The 17,459-nt window shown below is 42.4% G+C and overlaps 1 protein-coding gene across 2 annotated transcripts in view; it reads left to right on the top strand.

Moving 5' to 3' along the window:
* Nucleotides 1-15,673: 15,673 nt before the first annotated feature.
* RGMB (repulsive guidance molecule BMP co-receptor b) overlaps nt 15,674-17,459 on the top strand; it is a 28,661-nt gene continuing 26,875 nt past the window's right edge. For both annotated transcript variants that reach the window (XM_054032267.1, XM_054032265.1), the window contains exon 1: nt 15,674-17,296. The gene's annotated coding sequence lies outside the window, so the exon portion shown is untranslated. The remainder of the gene's footprint in view (nt 17,297-17,459) is intronic.

The following is a 17,459-nucleotide window of genomic DNA, read 5'->3' as shown; positions in this document are numbered from 1 at the left end:
ACATTAGAAACTCAGGGTTTGGCTAGCCTGGGAGACCGTCTCATGCTGAAATGCTGACATCACAAGAATCAAGAGATTGAAAGTTGACTGTTTAAAACTCATTGGTTTTTGTGTGGTAACTTCAGCGACTAATGAACATTTTGGAGAAAAGATATTTTCACTAAAGACACAGCACCCTCACACCTGCAATTAAGATGCAATTAATCAAAACACATACCTGAGATATCCAGCAAAATCAAAGATCAGACTTCACATTCCTGATATTACCAAGGCATTAAGCAAGAAGGAAAAAAGCAAACAACACAACTTCTCAGGCCTTCTCTGTACTTTACAAAGAAGGTGTGGGGAGAACAAAGATTTTAATACTTTTCTGGTCACTATTTAGGCCTCAGTCCAGCAAGATACTTAAGTAACTTTAAACATTAGTAGTCCCACTGACCACAATGGTACTGCTCACATGCGTAACTATACACATGTGCTTAAGTGCTTTATTGGATCAGAGCCAGAGTGTTCAGCACCTTGCAGGGCTGAGGGTTTAGACCAGTATCCACTGATTCTATCTCAAAATTCAAAATGGTGCTGATCATCCCCAGACACTTATTTGGTTATACTGTTTGATTCACGGTGCATGTTGAGCCTATGGATGACAAGCAATCTAACTAGAATACTTAATTTAAAATAACCATAGAAGTCAAAATTCTCTGTAGATCCCATGGGATTTATGCAGATCTCATGTGATCCTTTGACTGCAGGAGCTGAAACTCCTACCTTTCCCCCAGGAGAAGCAAACCCTTACTCAAAGGGAAAACACGAAGGAGACAAATCAAGACTGGGTGCCTTCCTGAAAGAAGATACACTTTAGTCAAACACAAGTTACTGGGGGTCAGACTCACTACAGAGTAACTGGGTGAAATTTAATGGTCTGTATTATGCAGGAGCTCAGACTGTTTGGTCTAATGGTCCCCTTAAAATATCTGCAAAACACCAGAGAGGGAATTTCATGGCATAGTCACATAGGGGATGATGTGATTCAGAGTGACTGTGAAGAAAGCATCTGAGTTTGGAGAGGGGACCCAGTTCTCGGCAGCCTAGCTTTCAGAGTGGGAGGTTAATCTCTCCAGGGGAGATTTTCAACGGCAGTGGCAGTTATTATTTGTATTACCATAGCACCTAGGAGCCCTAGTTGTGGACCAGGATCCCATTGTGTTAGGGGTTGTATAAATCCACAACAAAAAAGACAATTCCTGCCCCAAAGAGCTTATAGTCTAAGTATAAGATGAGAATGGATGTTGACAGATTGGGGAGTACAAGGAAAAACTGAGACAACATTGTATAAATAGATAAAACAGAAACAAGGTGGTGGAAAGGCTATATAACACACCAGTTGAATGAATAGTGGGAAACGCCATGGTAGTGCCATTTTTTTTTTTAATTTATTTAGGGTGGATTTACTTAGATGATCAGCTACATAGGAAGGGATGTGAGGCAGGAGAGGAGTGGGTAAGAGGAGCAGGTGTGGCAAGAAGCTGGTATGAAGAGCTTGAGGGAGAAGGGGGGTTGCAGCAAACAGCCAGTCCTCACAGGGCAGAGAAAGTCAAGAGAACATTCTAGTTTTGACTGGAGTTTCTAAAGGTGCCTAACTCCCATTGAAAGTTAATGGAAGTTCGACACTTACCTGCTATGTGTGCCTTAGAAAATTTCCCCCTCTCTGAAAGACAAAGATTTGACTTTAGCTATAAAAACATTTTTTTAACTAAAATCATCCTTCAGAAATAATGAAAATATGGATTTATATGACAGGTGAACCACGATCAAAAACAATAATCTAAGGTTCAAAACACACCCAAAACAGCTAGAAAATCTTGAGGTTCACCCATCTCCTGCAGCCTGGAACTCTTAGATGGAAAAGTTCACCCATCCGTGCTCCTGAAAAATGTTTCTACAACAATGCTGATTAGCATGTCAGTCTTCATATGCCATTCACTTGCTCTACATAGCTGCTGTAATATTACACAACTTTCTTCCATCATAGCCTGAAAAGGAAGTTAATAAAGTAGATTTATTAATAACTGTTTGTTTTAGAATACTAGGCTAGGAACTATATTTTCTTTTTCTTTTTTTTTTTTAATTTTTAAATGAATGTTTCTTGGCAGCAAGCAGTGCAAAGCAATCAAAGGTAAAGTGTCTGCTAAAGCTCAGGTATGCATACTAGCACTGAGCACAGTGTGTCGCTATATGAAACAATAATTCATAATGTTATGGTATAATCAAAAGCCTTTTTATGTATCTCATAACAATTATGGCATAATCCAGCTAAAAAATAGACCGGAAATTCTGTGACACTAAATTACAATATAGAGATAAAAATGGAACACTCATCAAGCTAATAACAGGAGGATGATTGGAAGCTCCAAGCATTTTATCAGCTGCCTGCTGTTCTTGGAACAAAGGCCAATAATAAAAGGAACATGACTGCAACACAGAAGCCGTCTTTCCCCTTGCATTCTAAGTGTAAGATTGCTTAGGCTTTTAATTTACCTGATCAAAAACAATTTTTTTTGTTTCATTTTCCCCTGAAAATGTTTTTACTTTCAGATTTTTAAAAAAACATAAGTGTTTTCAAAAATGTTATATAGAAGGCAATCTTAAACCCCATTCTCTTAATTTCCTAGCATCTACGTTTAGCTAGTCTTGGAACAGAGCATTCAGATAATAGTGATGGGTGTGGTATAAGAATTTAGATATACAGATTATTTGTCTAAACTAAGATTTTTATAAATAGCTGGATTTAAAAATATAAAGAAGAATTGCAGTTTTGTTATTTTTAAGTATCATTGTCATCCTTTTCCTCATGCAAATAGCCCAGAAATTATCACTGATGGCTCAGTTTACAAGTTTGGTACTGATTTTTCTTAAAAATCACAGATTATTTGGTGTTCCATTCAGCCACGTATGACTGGCCTTTGAGGCTTGTGAAAATCCTGACCACACAGGTTCCTTGATTTCTGGAAGCACCATAGATCAGTTTGTGGGTGGGGCAGGGAGGGGAATGGCTGTGCTGCTCAGACTGCTTGTGATGGCCATGGGGCTGACACATATTCCTTCCTAATCAGTTGCCTGCAGCTCAGCCACTCTGCTGGGCAGACTAGTCAGCACAACCTCTGCTCACAGGAGGGACAGTTCAGTAGCATGAGAAGGAAATACTAGGAACACAGCTATGTGACTGAATGCAAAGGGTTCCTGCATTCTAAATCTAGTGCTGACACTGATTCCCTCTGTGCCCTTGATCAAATCAATGAAGCTTTCTGCTTCATATTCTCCAGCCGCAATTAAGAAGTTAGGTTTCAGAGTAGCAGCCGTGTTAGTCTGTATCTGCAAAAAGAACAGGAGTACTTGTGGCACCTTAGAGACTAACAAATTTATTAGAGCATAAGCTTTCGTGGACTACAGCCCACTTCTTCGGATGCATATAGAATGGAACATATATTGAGGAGATATATATACACACAAACAGAGAGCATAAACAGGTGGGAGTTGCCTTACCAATTCTGAGAGGCCAATTAAGTAAAAGAAAAAAAACTTTTGAAGTGATAATCAAGATAGCCCAGTACAGACTGTTTGATAAGAAGTGTGAGAATACTTACAAGGGGAGATAGATTCAATGTTTGTAATGGCTCAGCCATTCCCAGTCCTTATTCAATCCTTTGTTGATTGTGTCAAGTTTGCATATCAATTCCAGCTCAGCAGTCTCTGATTGGAGTCTGTTTTTGAAGTTTTTCTGTTGTAATATAGCCACCCGCAGGTCTGTCATTGAATGACCAGACAGGTTAAAGTGTTCTCCCACTGGTTTTTGAGTATTATGATTCCTGATGTCAGATTTGTATCCATTAATTCTTTTGCAGAGAGACTGTCCGGTTTGGCCAATGTACATGGCAGAGGGGCATTGCTGGCACATGATGGCATATATCACATTGGTAGATGTGCAGGTGAACGAGCCCCTGATGGTATGGCTGATGTGATTAGGTCCTATGATGATGTCACTTGAATAGATATGTGGACAGAGTTGGCATCGGGCTTTGTTACAAGGATAGGTACCTGGGTCAGTGGTTTTGTTCAGTGATGTGTGGTTGCTGGTGAGTATTTGCTTTAGGTTGGGGGGTTGTCTGTCTCCCAAGATCTGTGAGAGTAAAGGATCATCTTTCAGGATAGGTTGTAGATCTCTGATGATGCGCTGGAGAAGTTTTAGTTGGGGGCTGAAGGTGACAGCTAGTGGTGTTCTGTTATTTTCTTTGTTGGGCCTGTCTTGTAGGAGGTGACTTCTGGGTACTCGTCTGGCTCTGTCAATCTGTTTTTTCACTTCAGCAGGTGGGTATTGTAGTTTTAAGAATGCTTGATAGAGATCTTGTAGGTGCTTGTCTCTATCTGAGGGATTGGGGCAAATGCGGTTATATCTTAGAGCTTGGCTGTAGACAATGGATCGTGTGGTGTGTACTGGATGGAAGCTGGAGGCATGTAGGTAAGTGTAGTGGTCAGTAGGTTTCCGGTATAGGGTGGTATTTATGTGACCATCGCTTATTAGCACAGTAGCGTCCAGGAAATGGACCGCTTGTGTGGATTGATCTAGGCTGAGGTTGATGGTGGGATGGAAATTATTGAAATCATGGTGAAATTCCTCAAGAGCTTCTTTTCCATGGGTCCAGATGATGAAGATGTCATCAATGTAGCGCAAGTAGAGTAGGGGTGTTAGGGGACGAGAGCTAAGAAAGCGTTGTTCTAAGTCAGCCATAAAAATGTTGGCATATTGTGGGGCCATGCGGGTACCCATAGCAGTGCCGCTGACTTGAAGGTATATATTGTCCCCAAATGTGAAATAGTGTGGGTGAGGACAAAATCACAAAGTTCAGCCACCAGGTTAGCTGTGACATTATCGGGGATACTGTTCCTGATAGCTTGTAGTCCATCTTTGTGTGGAATATTGGTGTAGAGGGCTTCTACGTCCATAGTGGCCAGGATGGTGTTTTCTGGAAGATCACCGATGGATTGTAGTTTCCTCAGGAAGTCAGTGGTGTCTCGAAGATAGCTGGGAGTGCTGGTAGCGTAGGGTCTGAGGAGAGAGTCCAATTAAGAAGTTAGTTTCCTAATACTTTTTGAGGATCTGGGCCTAACTCCCATTTAAATGAATGAGAGTTAAGCATCTGAATACCTTTGAGTATCTGGGACTTAATGTTGATAAAGTAATGTATGTGCTAAAATTTACTAGAATGCCGCACAAAATCCTCCAGTGGAGGGAGTGAGGAGCGAGCTGTGGAGAACAGAATGGGGACTAAAGCCATCCAAGTCCCACTTTATTTAGATAATAACCCTAGCAAAATATTTTTAAAATTTGGCTGGCACCTATGCACAGGCCCCAGTTCTGCAGCAAAAGGCTGTGTGAATACAAGGACAAACTTGAAGATGTAAGATACTCAGCTATATTTGGAATATGTCCCAAAGAATACTTCTCATCCACAGCCTGGTCCTCTGCCTAATGATGTGATGATCATTATGAGCAGAAGTCACTCACAGAAGCTGGCTCTACCAACAGACCTATATAAGTATCATGACACAACACACCCACTAACGAGATAACACAATGTACCTCCAGTCCAAGTTTTAGCTTTCATTTACTCAGTATGAAATTTGTTTATAAGGTAAATTGCTCACAAACCATATTAATTTAATGTTGTATTTAAAACTTTTACCTATGAAATAATTAACATTGCTGTAATTACTATTCACTGCAGCACAAAACAATGGAAAGGAAAAAAAAACCCTCACAATCCTTACACTGCCCTTTTGTATAATGGAAAAGTAAGATTGACAATATTAACATTTATAAACAATGTCACATTAGTTTGCACATTTGTCAGACACTCATTTACTGTTCAAATTATCAAATAGGACACGTAGTGTTGCTGTTTATCAACACAATACAATGATAAAATGTTTAAAAATGTATGCAAAGTTACAGATCAGTTATTGGTCAGTCAGAGGCGGATTTACAATGAAACACACAGTTCCCTGGCACGGGGGCCCTCCAACCGCTGCAGGGTCAGAAGCTGTGGGGGAGAGCAGGGAGGGAGCCATTTAAGAGCGATGCTGGAGGCACAGCGTGCAGTGAGCTCTCCCAGCTGGTGAGCCACGCTCCTGCTGCTGGTTGGTGCTGGCAGCCAGGTGAGGCAGGCTGGTGAGGGCCTGGCTGGGGGCGCGCTCCCCTGGTGGGGCGTTCGTCCGCACCTGTCCTGCTGCCCTGCTCCTCTAGACGCCAGGCAGCACAGGTGCAATCCCTGGTGTGTACTGCTGCTGGCAGACCTTGGATAAAGGCCAGGGGGGCTCAGCTCTCACGTGCTGCTGCCGCCACAGCTCCCTTTGGCAGCGAACAGGAGCAGTGGCGGCAGGGCAGGGACATGTCCACCAGCCAAGAAGGTAAGGGAACCCAGCGGCTGCGACTGGGAGTGCCCCAGCCCCGAGCCCCCCGTCACTGCCCCCTACACACACACCAGCCCCTCCCCTCACCCCTGCACTCCCCCCCCACACACACAACCCCACACACACCTCCGCTCTGAGCACCAAACGGGAGCTCCTATACCACTCCCCCATCCCCACCTGCACTCCTCACACCAAACAGAAGTTGCCCCAGGTAAGTGCTCCACACCCCAACTCTCTGCTCCAGCCCTGAGCCCCCTTCCACATCCTAACTCCTGGCCAGACCCCAGACCCCAATGTTTTTTTACTTTTTTTTTTTCTTTTTTTTTTATAAAGCGCTCTTATCCAAAGAACTTTACAATAGTTAGCTAACAGTACAAACAATATTTGGAAAGATCATTAAGTGATCCGCTAAGACTCTTAGCAATTTTCAAGTGGTCGGGGGTGGGGGAGTTAAACTACAAAAACAATCAAGGTACCTCACTTTATTTTCATTTACTTCCTATTACTTATAATACAGTAGGAGGATGAAGAAAAAGAGAATGAAAAACAGGGAGGGAGAGATAAGAGAAAAAGTTCTTTTTCTTAGCTGGGTCCCGAGAGGGGGCCCAAAAAAATGAAGCTGAATGAAAAAATGAAAAAAATGGAGCACAGGGCTCCACTAATTCTAAATCTGCCACTGTGGACAGTGGAGGGACAGAGTAGAAATATAACATTTTACCATACATCTGAGCAGTGGTACTGACTAATAATTACAACTGCTTGGCTAATTTACTTTCAAGCAATAATTCAGTGAGTTTAGTCCTTTGTGCAGAGGCTGATTTTTTTTTTTTTTAACACCACAAATGTATTTGTTGTTTGATGGACAGTTCATGCAGTAGTAGCTTTGGAGAGGCTCATACATTGCACTGTAATTTCAATGATGATTTCATCCCTTCCACGCCATATAGCTCTTTCCCCCCAGTAGTCAGGTTTTGGCACTAAAGTTGCCCCTCAGCCCTGCAAACTGATCCACACAGGTAGACCCTTGTGCTCACACACAGCCCCATTAAAGTCAGAGACATGGATCAACCCCTGTTGAAGTAGCTTGCAGGATCAGGGCCTTACTGAATGAAAATCAGTGTAGCAGATTTAGTGTGTCTTAATGATAGCAAGACACTTAATATGGTTCCACTGCACAGTCTCTCAGGAAAACAACAAAAAGAATCTACTATGAAAGGAGAATACAATTAGCTACTGAAAACCAAACACTGAGAATAATTATTAATGGCAATGTGGTCTGGGGTTGAGGGCATTAGAGGGAAGTTAGGAGATCTGCCTTCTGTTCCTGGCTCTACCAGTGTCCTGCTTTGCAACCTTAAGTAGATCACTTCACTTGTCTGTGCGCCTGTCTCCCCTCTCACCCTTTGTCATGTCTATTTAGATTGTAAGCTCTGGGGCAGGGATGTTTTCTTGCTATGTGTTTGTACAGTGTCTGTCACAATGAAGCCCTGATCTTGGGGGCTCTGAGCACTACTGCAATACAAATGGTTCACTGTCAGATTAGAGAGGTAATTATTCTGGACCCAGATACTTAAACAACTTAAAGGGGAGAATGCGCTAATCAAATTTAGGGCTGTTATGGAGCCAGGAAGGGTTACAATTCAATTAATACAATATAGTCTTGAGAAACCGGAGACAAGATTTAAATCGATAAAGTCAAGGTAAGCAGGAGATTTCCTCAACTTTATTATAGAGGAGATTATTCTGCCCAGAAGCAAGAACCTGGATGATATTGTCCCCCTGGGAACTTCTACAAAATTTCAGACCTTAGCCTAAAAATCTCACCTGCTGAAGATCATCTATATCATTTCTCCCGGGATGGCCATGCTCTACCCTTTCACTCTTTTTTCCTACTCCCACCCCTTCTTCCAAGCCTCCCCTCTCTTTCTTCTTGCTACTCTTTTACTTAACCTAAAGCACAAAGGGGCCCATAGGTGCCACAGCAATATAAATAAATAAATAAATAAATAAATAGAGCATTCACTTCAATAACCTCACTGAACTGAAAAGTGAACACATCCAAACTGTGGCTACGTTCCATTGCATCAATGTAACTCCAATGAAGCCAATTAAATTATACTAGGATAAAACTGGTGTAATAGAGAGGATGATCTGATCCATGGTGCCAGATCTCTTATCCACAGGTTTAACACCATTATGGTCTGTGTGCAAGTGAGATCAGAATCAGGTGTGATATGTAATCACCTTGTCTATTTTGTATTAATGGCTTTATTAATGGCCTTGGTGGAAGTAGTTCAAATAGTGGCCGAACTGGCTAGGAAATACCAAAGAAGGATCTGAGTTTTGTATGGATGATAAATAAACATGAATCAACAATATGATTTGGTCATAAAAGAAAGCAATAGAACCCAATATGACATTTAACAGGAGAATCAGGAGTAGACAAGAGTAATTATTTTGCTTTACTTGTTACTACATAGAGCTCACTTGAAGCAGAACAATTAGTTTTGGGTACCTCATTTTTAAAAACACAGACAAATTGGAAAGAATTCAGAGAGCAACAAAACTGATCAAAGCTTTGGAAAATACAAGTTATGAGGAAAGGTTATTCTGGGCACTGGGCATCACCAATCCAAAGAAAAGATGAGGAATGAGGTAATATACGTTAATAATCAACCTATCCATCAAAAGATGCTAATAAGAAATTAGGGATCAGTTATTCCTTCAGTCAATGAGGACAGAAGTTATGGGATTACGGTAAATACTGAGAGAGAAACAATGAAAATAGGAACAGTTATTCAATGGAGCCAGCTGCCAAAGGAGGCTGTGGAATTGCTGTCAGTGCACATATTCAAGGTTAGTCCTGACACTCATTAATTAAAAAAGGTTTAAGAACAATTAAATTAATCCTGCCACAGAGAGATGGACTAGATGTCTGTTCCTTACCAAAAGGATTCTGTGAACTATTTGAGCCAAAATTAATGACATGCTAACATTGTTGCACAGAAAGTATTAATATTCATTGCTTATCTGACATTCACAAACTAGAGAGAAAGAGAGAGAGACTCTCCTTTCAAGCAGACAATCAATCTGCCCAGGTGTCTGAAGTACAAAGAACATCTGCAATATAATTTGGATAAGAAAAAGAAAGTAAACATGGAAAGTGCTAAATGGAAGTTGCACAGTATGTGATTCATCCTGCCAGGTCAGCTGTCACCAAGCAGCTTGAGACACAAGAATTATGTCTCCCAAAAAGAGACAGTTATTTCCATCCTATTGGAAATACCTCATTTGGCAAAACAGAAGAAGCCAGAATTGTTTATCCTCCGGTTGTGCAACTCCTGTACCTTTTTGGGCAGCCTTAGAGTTTTCTGCACTGCCATGTACCCAAGCTGTGATTCAAAAGAGTGTTATCCCTTTTGGCCTGAGCAATTAGCCAGTATCCAAGGTCTCGTGGGTTGTTTTCAGTAGGAGGAGAAATTGATGATAGATATTTTTCTGATGCAATTCTGTTGATTTCCAAAGAATATACATAAAGTCCTGTTTCTCTGAACACAGTAGGATCAAACAAAAGGAGGCAGGTTGCTCACAATTCTACACTTGCCTTTCAAGCCAGAACTCTGCCCAAAATGCTCTCTCCTGGTTTTCTCTCAAGGCCACACTACAAATGCTTCTCTTGCTGTCTCCTGGTTTCTGCTTGCCTCTTTTTTACCAACACACAGAAAGACGGTTACAAGCAAAAAGAAGAACAGGAGTACTTGTGGCACCTTAGAGACTAACAAATTTATTAGAGCATAAGCTTTCGTGGACTACAGCCCACTTCTTCGGTTGCATCCGAAGAAGTGGGCTGTAGTCCACGAAAGCTTATGCTCTAATAAATTTGTTAGTCTCTAAGGTGCCACAAGTACTCCTGTTCTTCTTTGTGGGCTGTAGTCCACGAAAGCTTATGCTCTAATAAATTTGTTAGTCTCTAAGGTGCCACAAGTACTCCTGTTCTTCTTTTTGCGGATACAGACTAACACGGCTGTTACTCTGAAACTTGTCGGTTACAAGCAAGACAATCCCCAGTCCCTGCATTTGTAATCAATCTAGTCTTTGGGTGGTGGACTCCATTGTTTCAGCTACAAAGGGTCATTGTTCTTTCATTTGACCTGAATGGAAGGTGCTAACATGCCCATCAGCTGAATGAGTTCTGTGACAACCCATATAGATCAAAAAGAAGAACAGGAGTACTTGTGGCACCTTAGAGACTAACAAATTTTAGTCTGTGTGATATGTAGATTGTAAAAGAAAGCCACCCAGCTTTTAGCATAACAACAGCATGTGGAAAAGGCTAATGCTTCAACTGCCTTCTTCCTTTTTTGACAGCCAAGGCATGAAAAACAAGTTACCCACAAACAAACAAAACTGATATAAACATGGCTCAAGCAGTGGCTTCTTCCACATCCTGATTTGTAAATCTTTGGCACAACAGTGTAGTAATCTATATGCTTGGCTTGGCTGGTAAAATGTATAAACAAACTTGTCCACTGATGTGCTCAGTACCCACAGCTTGAATGACTCCACAATAGCTGTATCCTGCAGGAGGCACTCAACCCCTTGTAAGTGTCATTTACTTGGGGACTTTTCCCTGGTCTAGAATGTGTATTCAAACTAACAACAACAAAAACTCTGTACAAATTGTATAGCTACATGTAATGCAAAGGATTGCGAATGTGTTATAATATATAGCTGCTAAGTGGTAAAAATGTCTGTCATCTCATGATAAATATACTGTCATATGACACAGGAAATACTTTGTAGCAAATAGCAGGCCAGGTTCTCAGCTGCTGTACATTGGCATAGTTCCATTGACCTCAGTGGAATTACACTGATTTCCACCAGCTGAGAATGTTTCATTCTGTGAGGTAGTGAGTAATTATCCATGTACGCCTCATACTGCTTTCTCTCCTCAAGCCAGAAAAATCTCTTTTCCTCCCAAAGCCTAGTTAGAGTCTGTAGTTTTGAAGTTTACTAGTCTAGTATCCTAATGTTTTTATTAAAAAGCATGTGAAATCTACAGCTTTGACATTCTAGGATGTGGGTGGATGTAGTATATTTGTTTTGACTGGATGGATATAATTTTTAAAGGCAGAGGCAATTCTAAGACAAACAGAAGGTCTGTTTCTTACCTTACACCAGTGTAAATCAGAAAGTAACTCAGCTGAAGTAAATAGAGTTACACCAATGCAAAATCAATGGAAAAAGAAATTAGAATCAAACTCAGGGTGAAGGCTCAGACTCCCCTCTATCTGGAAAGACTGACTTTAAGGGTCCGATTCTGATTTCACTTTATATTGGTTTTACACCAGTGTAACTGCTTTTCTGACTATAGTAATTCCTGATTTACATCATTGTGAGATCAGGCTCAGAGGACATAACAGAAAGTTTAAGGCCTGATTCTCCTGTTACTTACAGCAGCATACATCAGGAGTAACGCCAATGAAGAGATTTGCAGAAATGGATGGATTCTAAGTCCATAGGTAGGCCTCTAAACAAATGGCATGATGACTACCTAAGAGCCACCCGTTTCTGAAAATCTGAGCTCACAGCAGCTCCCACTGAAATCATTGAACACCAGTAGTCTGGTAAATTACAGTGTAGGTAAAGCAGTAACTGCGGTTTTGTTGATAACTCTAACTGTGTGTGGATGAAGGATGCCTATCCTCCTCCTTTAACAATATCCCACTTTCTTTTGTCATCCTCCATCACCTCCTTTTGAATTTAAACAAAAATAGTATTTTCCTAAAATCAATATTTGTAAAAGATTTTAGAAATGTATTGCATTTTATTGGGAGTATATATGTAATTAGAGGTGTCACCCTTACTGTAGTAATGATTCATATTTGCTTGTGAAGATGAACTAAATGGAGTAATAACAAAACACTATATAATATGGATAGCATGTCAGTTAATAGTGAATGCCCTTCCTCTTGAAGTCACAAATGCTCTTCTGCATATCAAAAGGGAGCTTAATGTGTCACAATACAGAGTAGGTTATATAAAAAAAGCCATTAAGCATTTTTTTCTGTATAAAATCCTTGAAAGTCTGGCAGGAAAAAAGTGAAAACATTTTATGAATGGGTTATCTTGCTTGAAATATTGATTATCTGGTTTTAGATGAGACACAGTCCAGCTCTATTTAGAGCAATTTCCATAATCAAATGTGGACACAGTGTTTTTTATCAGGCTAGGTATTTATACTCTACCTTTCACTGCAGTATGTGAGGCCCTGTCTACAGTAAGGAAATTTACATTGGTGTAACTGATGTAGTCTATGGTGATGGCATGGATGTCACCCCGGCCCTGCTTCAGTTTCCCTTCACTCAGGTTATAAACAAGTCTAGACAGACTTTTTCATCAAAGGCCACCCATTAACAACAATCATAAGCATAAGTAGGACCTTACTCAGATACACCCAGGGATATTCATCATCTCAGGCTCAGTCCAACTAGCAGTCTCAGGGTACTCTTCTTTTCTGCACCTGGAAAGAGTCTTTCCTTCTGGGACCCTTTCCAGTTCCTTCTCTGGGTTACTCCTTTTCAGTCCTTCCTTAACCAGGAATCTCCAGCTCTTGCCTTTGGAATGGGACTATATTAGTTTGTCCCACACTCTCTTTTTAACCAGGAGTCATCCCCTTCAAAGTGGGTTTTGTTAATCAGCTCCTCTGGTTCTTTTTAAGTAGGAGCCCTCAGTTCTCCTTTCTGTAGCTGAGTTGTGGGTTATCCAGCTGAGGGGTCTTTGCCATGCCAGCAGGGCTGGCTCTGGCTTTTTGGCCGCCCCAGGCAAAAAAAAAAAAAAACAACAACGGGGCATCCAGAGCGCAGGTGCAGGGGGACTGGCTGGGGGGGAAGGAAGAGGGAGCAGGCAGGAGAGAGAGAGAGAAGGGGGCGGCCAGGGCTACATCAGGGGCGCTGCCACACGGCCCCTCCCGCTGCCCTGCCTTCTGCCGCGAGGGCTCCGCTCCGGTCCGCGGGGAGGGAAGGAAGAGGACTGCCCTGCAGGGCGCTCTGGTTCTCTGTGCCACCACCCCCTACAGGGCAGCCAGAGTGGAACAAGAACAAAACAAAAAAAAGCGGCCGTGCCGCCCTAGGATTGGGCGGAATGCCGCCTAGAACAGTCTGCCGCCCCAAGCACCAGCTTGCTCAGCTGGTGCCTGGAGCCGGCCCTGATGACAGATTCTCCCTCAGTCAGCCTTTTCCTTTATTAGCCATCAGGCTTCAGCATGCAAGCCAGCCTTTCCCCGCTGTTATCTTCTAGGTCTACCCAGCTCTGAGGAAGGAAGGAAGCTTTATACTGGTCCTCTTCTCCAAGTTCATTCCCAGTTGGTTGTGTGAGCGGGGATCCTGGCCCTCTGTAATGCTACTGGCCCCAGGCCCTTAAAGATATAGCAACAGGATTTGCTTCCAAGCAGTACTCATTCGCAGGACTGCTTCCTCTCTATCTATAGCCCTTAGGTCCTTACAGTTATATTGATCTATATCTATGTAGATATATGGGACCTTTCAAACCCTTAGGAGGCCATGCCACATAGCTGGCTGGGCTGATCACTAGGAACTATTGCCCCTAAGGGCCAGACTGCCCTATCACATTTCCCCTAAGTAGATGTGAGGCACTGGCACAAATTGGGGGTTACAGTTGTGCAGTTTACGCTGGTAACATGGCAAAGAAAGCTGCACTGATTAAACTTTGCTTTGTACCAGTGCAGCACATCAATATGAAGGGTCTGTGCAAATTCCCTAAATATAGGTCAGGCCTGAGGCTCTTGCAAAATACATTCTTTCCATGTGAGTAGCCAACACCTAGGCTTGAGCATGTCTGGGTCTCCTGTTGTATGCAAGGGAAGATAGTCTCTTCTATCAGGGCAGAGGGTGGGGAGACAAGACAAAAGCTGGTTGGAATTTTTCATCTGAAACTGTTTTTAAAGTGAAAGGTGGCCTTTTTCAGAAAACTTTTTTCAACATTTTTAACTTTTTAATCAGAACAATGAAAACCCCAAAATCCCATGTTCTATTTTTCAGTATTGTTTCCCCTTTCCTCTCCACGTGTCCTCCTTTCCCCTTTTTCCCCTGGTCAAAGGGAAAGGGTGAAGGAGGGCATAAGAAAAGAGGAAAGAACAAGTTCTGAGAAACTGGAAAAAAAAAACCTTTGGTATTGTTTTGATTTTTGTTTTTGTCAAAAATTCAGAAAATTTTCAAAATTTTCATGAAAATTTTGGAGAAAATTTTAAAAGAACAAACAAAAAAGCAAACCATTTTTGACAAGGACATGCCATTCTTCCTTCAGTGCTCCTACCTATAAAATGGGTAATGTTTACTAGGTCAGCTGGGAGTGGGAATGCCTACTGAATGTGGACCTTATGCTTTCCAGCATCTAATGATCTCTCTTCAGTCTTGTGTTTTGCAATACTGTGGGTGCTGCAGTGCTTTTACCACATGAAAATGTGTAGGAGAAAATATACTTGTCTGACTCCTATGGGTGTTGTGAGGCTTAATTAGTGTTTGGAAAGTAGCACATGGATGGAAGTTGTGATATAAATGTAAAATATTAACGACCTTAATGTTGGATCACAGCGTTAACAGCAAACTTCAATTTGTGACTAATAAAGAGCACTGTGAATGTACAGAACATTTCAGGTGCCTGTTTATTAACAGTGCAAATGTAATTGGGGGGTGTATGCCTTTTCTGGTTCCCCAGAGCCTAAGGAAACTCCCATGTGAATAATTCACCTAGGTCGGTGTCAGAAGTGCTGTAAATCAGACAAAAATTGTAGGAGGGGCAGCTGCCTTAACCAAGTTGGGTTGGCAATGAGCTAAGGGATCTATTCTAGACCAAATTTTAAAAGTATTTATTTAATTGTATTTATTTAAGTCCTGACTTCTAAGGTAATTGCTAAGACATATTGACTAATGTTTCTGGAAAGAAGAAAAGAAGCATGCCTTGCTCGATTATCTTTGTTGTGTTGCACTGGCAAAAGCCCACGAAAGAGAGAGAATAGTTAAGGGCTGGGATTGCATTAGAAAATATCCTCTCAAAACTGCTTTCTGGGATTGCTTTGAACTCTCACTCATCATTATTTCATGCGCCGAATCTTCTTTGTGCTTGTGGAAGGGAGAAAAGAAAAACACACGAGATTTGCCTTTAGGATCTTTAATCAAAGCTACTGCTCTCCTGATTGCTGCAGTAGATTTTCAAACGCCAAAGCAAGTGGGTAAATTAAAATCCCATGTTCCTGTGGGCTAGGAACAGAGCCGTTTGAAATGTTCTTTACGAGAAGAGCATGTTCCTATTGTTTCTCTTGCCCTAGCCGAGAAGTTCCAAAGAGATCCTATATCCAAGGACACCTCGCAAACGGAGACAGAGAAAGTGAAATTAACTAAGGGGAGAAAAGGGCTAGGCTAGGGTTGGTTGCTCTTTCTTATATCAAGCTGTTTTAGGACCTGATCCAAAGCCCACCGAAATCCATTAGGAGTTTCCATGGATTTCAATGGGATTTTAATCAGTCCCTCAATCGCTAGGCTGAGCAAATGAGGGGCCGGGAATTCACACAGGAAAAGGGGGGAAAGCTGTTAGCTTTATCGGTGCATCTTGTTGTGCATCTGCTCAGTGTTTGCAAGCAACGCACAGTCCAGAAAACAAGAGAGCCACATCTCTCCTCCGACCCATTCTTAGAAAGCGACATTCTGGTTGAAAAAGAGAGGAGTCCAGACTCCGAAGGAGACTTGCAGGACTAGATCCTGAGACTACACAGTAGCGTTTATAATCCGCCCCAACCCCAATAATTTTGGGAATTCAAAACAATGAGCATAAAGCGAAATTTTCCTCCTGTTAAATGTAGCCACTTATTTGCTAGGTCAGATTTTCAGCCAAAAGTTCTGTGCCGATTCTTTGTTGTTGTTATTTAAATTCAATGTTAGCCCAAGAACTGGACAACAATGTAAATAATAAAACGCCATCAGGAGAGGGAAGGAAAACAGATTGTCCGCTGGCAGCAAAACATCTGGAGAAACCTGGCAGAGGCCGGGGGGGAGGGGACGACACCCGTTGAAACTGCTTTGCGTGCTCAGGTTATAAAAGGGCTGCGGATACCTAAATAAATAAGGGGGTTGTTGTAGGCTCGGTCGGGGGGCTTTGATATTGTAACACGCTGCCTGCTTTTGCTGAGGAAGTCTGATACTATGTCGTGAACAAGTGTGAGGGGGTTGTAAAAGGCAGGCAGAGTACATTGAGGCAGTGCTACGTAGGCCAGTAAAAGGCTCCTTTGTGCAAAGCCTCGAATGGGAAGGGCTGGCGCGGCGATGCCCAGCTGATCATCCAGATGTGCAGGTACATTCCAGCGGTTGCAGGAGCCACTGGCAGGAGTCTGCGGACTTGAGGAGGTGGAGAAACTGTGCTGCTGCTCCAGTGTCCCTTGGAGGGGGAGCAGTTTCCCAGGAGGGAGAAGGGAATTATTGTGCTCGCTCGCTTCCCCCTCCGCCCCCATTTGTTTTCTATAGGTAGCGGAAAGATCACGCTGTCATTAAAGGCACATCCCCTCCCTTTGTGCCGGTGCCAGGAAGGGAGAGACAGATAAACAGTCACTCCGAGGTGGTGGGGGAGTCCATTGGCGCCCCAGATGAAGCCGATCGCTCGCGGAGGTGTCATTATGAGTCCCACCTTCCAAGGGGAAAGGGGCTGCTCCGTTGTCCCTGCCCTCTCGCTCTGCGAAAGAGCTGAATGACGCGGTGTGCTCTTGCTGTTATTGTTCCAGCTGGCAAGCGTCAGGGATGAAGACACGGGGATGTTTGTGGTGAGTTGTTTGTTTTGTTTTGTTGGAGTCGGAGCTCGGGGTTTTGTGTGTCGTCAATCCACCTGTCTTTAGTTTTCGAAGGAGCCATATGTGGCAAGGAAGGAAAACATGCTAAACAATCCAGCCGGACATCTGAAATCACTTACATGTTTGCAAATTACAA

The sequence above is a fragment of the Malaclemys terrapin genome, chromosome 6, assembly GCF_027887155.1.
Source record: "Malaclemys terrapin pileata isolate rMalTer1 chromosome 6, rMalTer1.hap1, whole genome shotgun sequence".
In the NCBI taxonomy this organism is placed as follows: Eukaryota; Metazoa; Chordata; order Testudines; family Emydidae; genus Malaclemys; species Malaclemys terrapin.
Note: the sequence above shows the minus strand (reverse complement) of the source record. Positions and strands in the feature narration are given on the sequence as shown.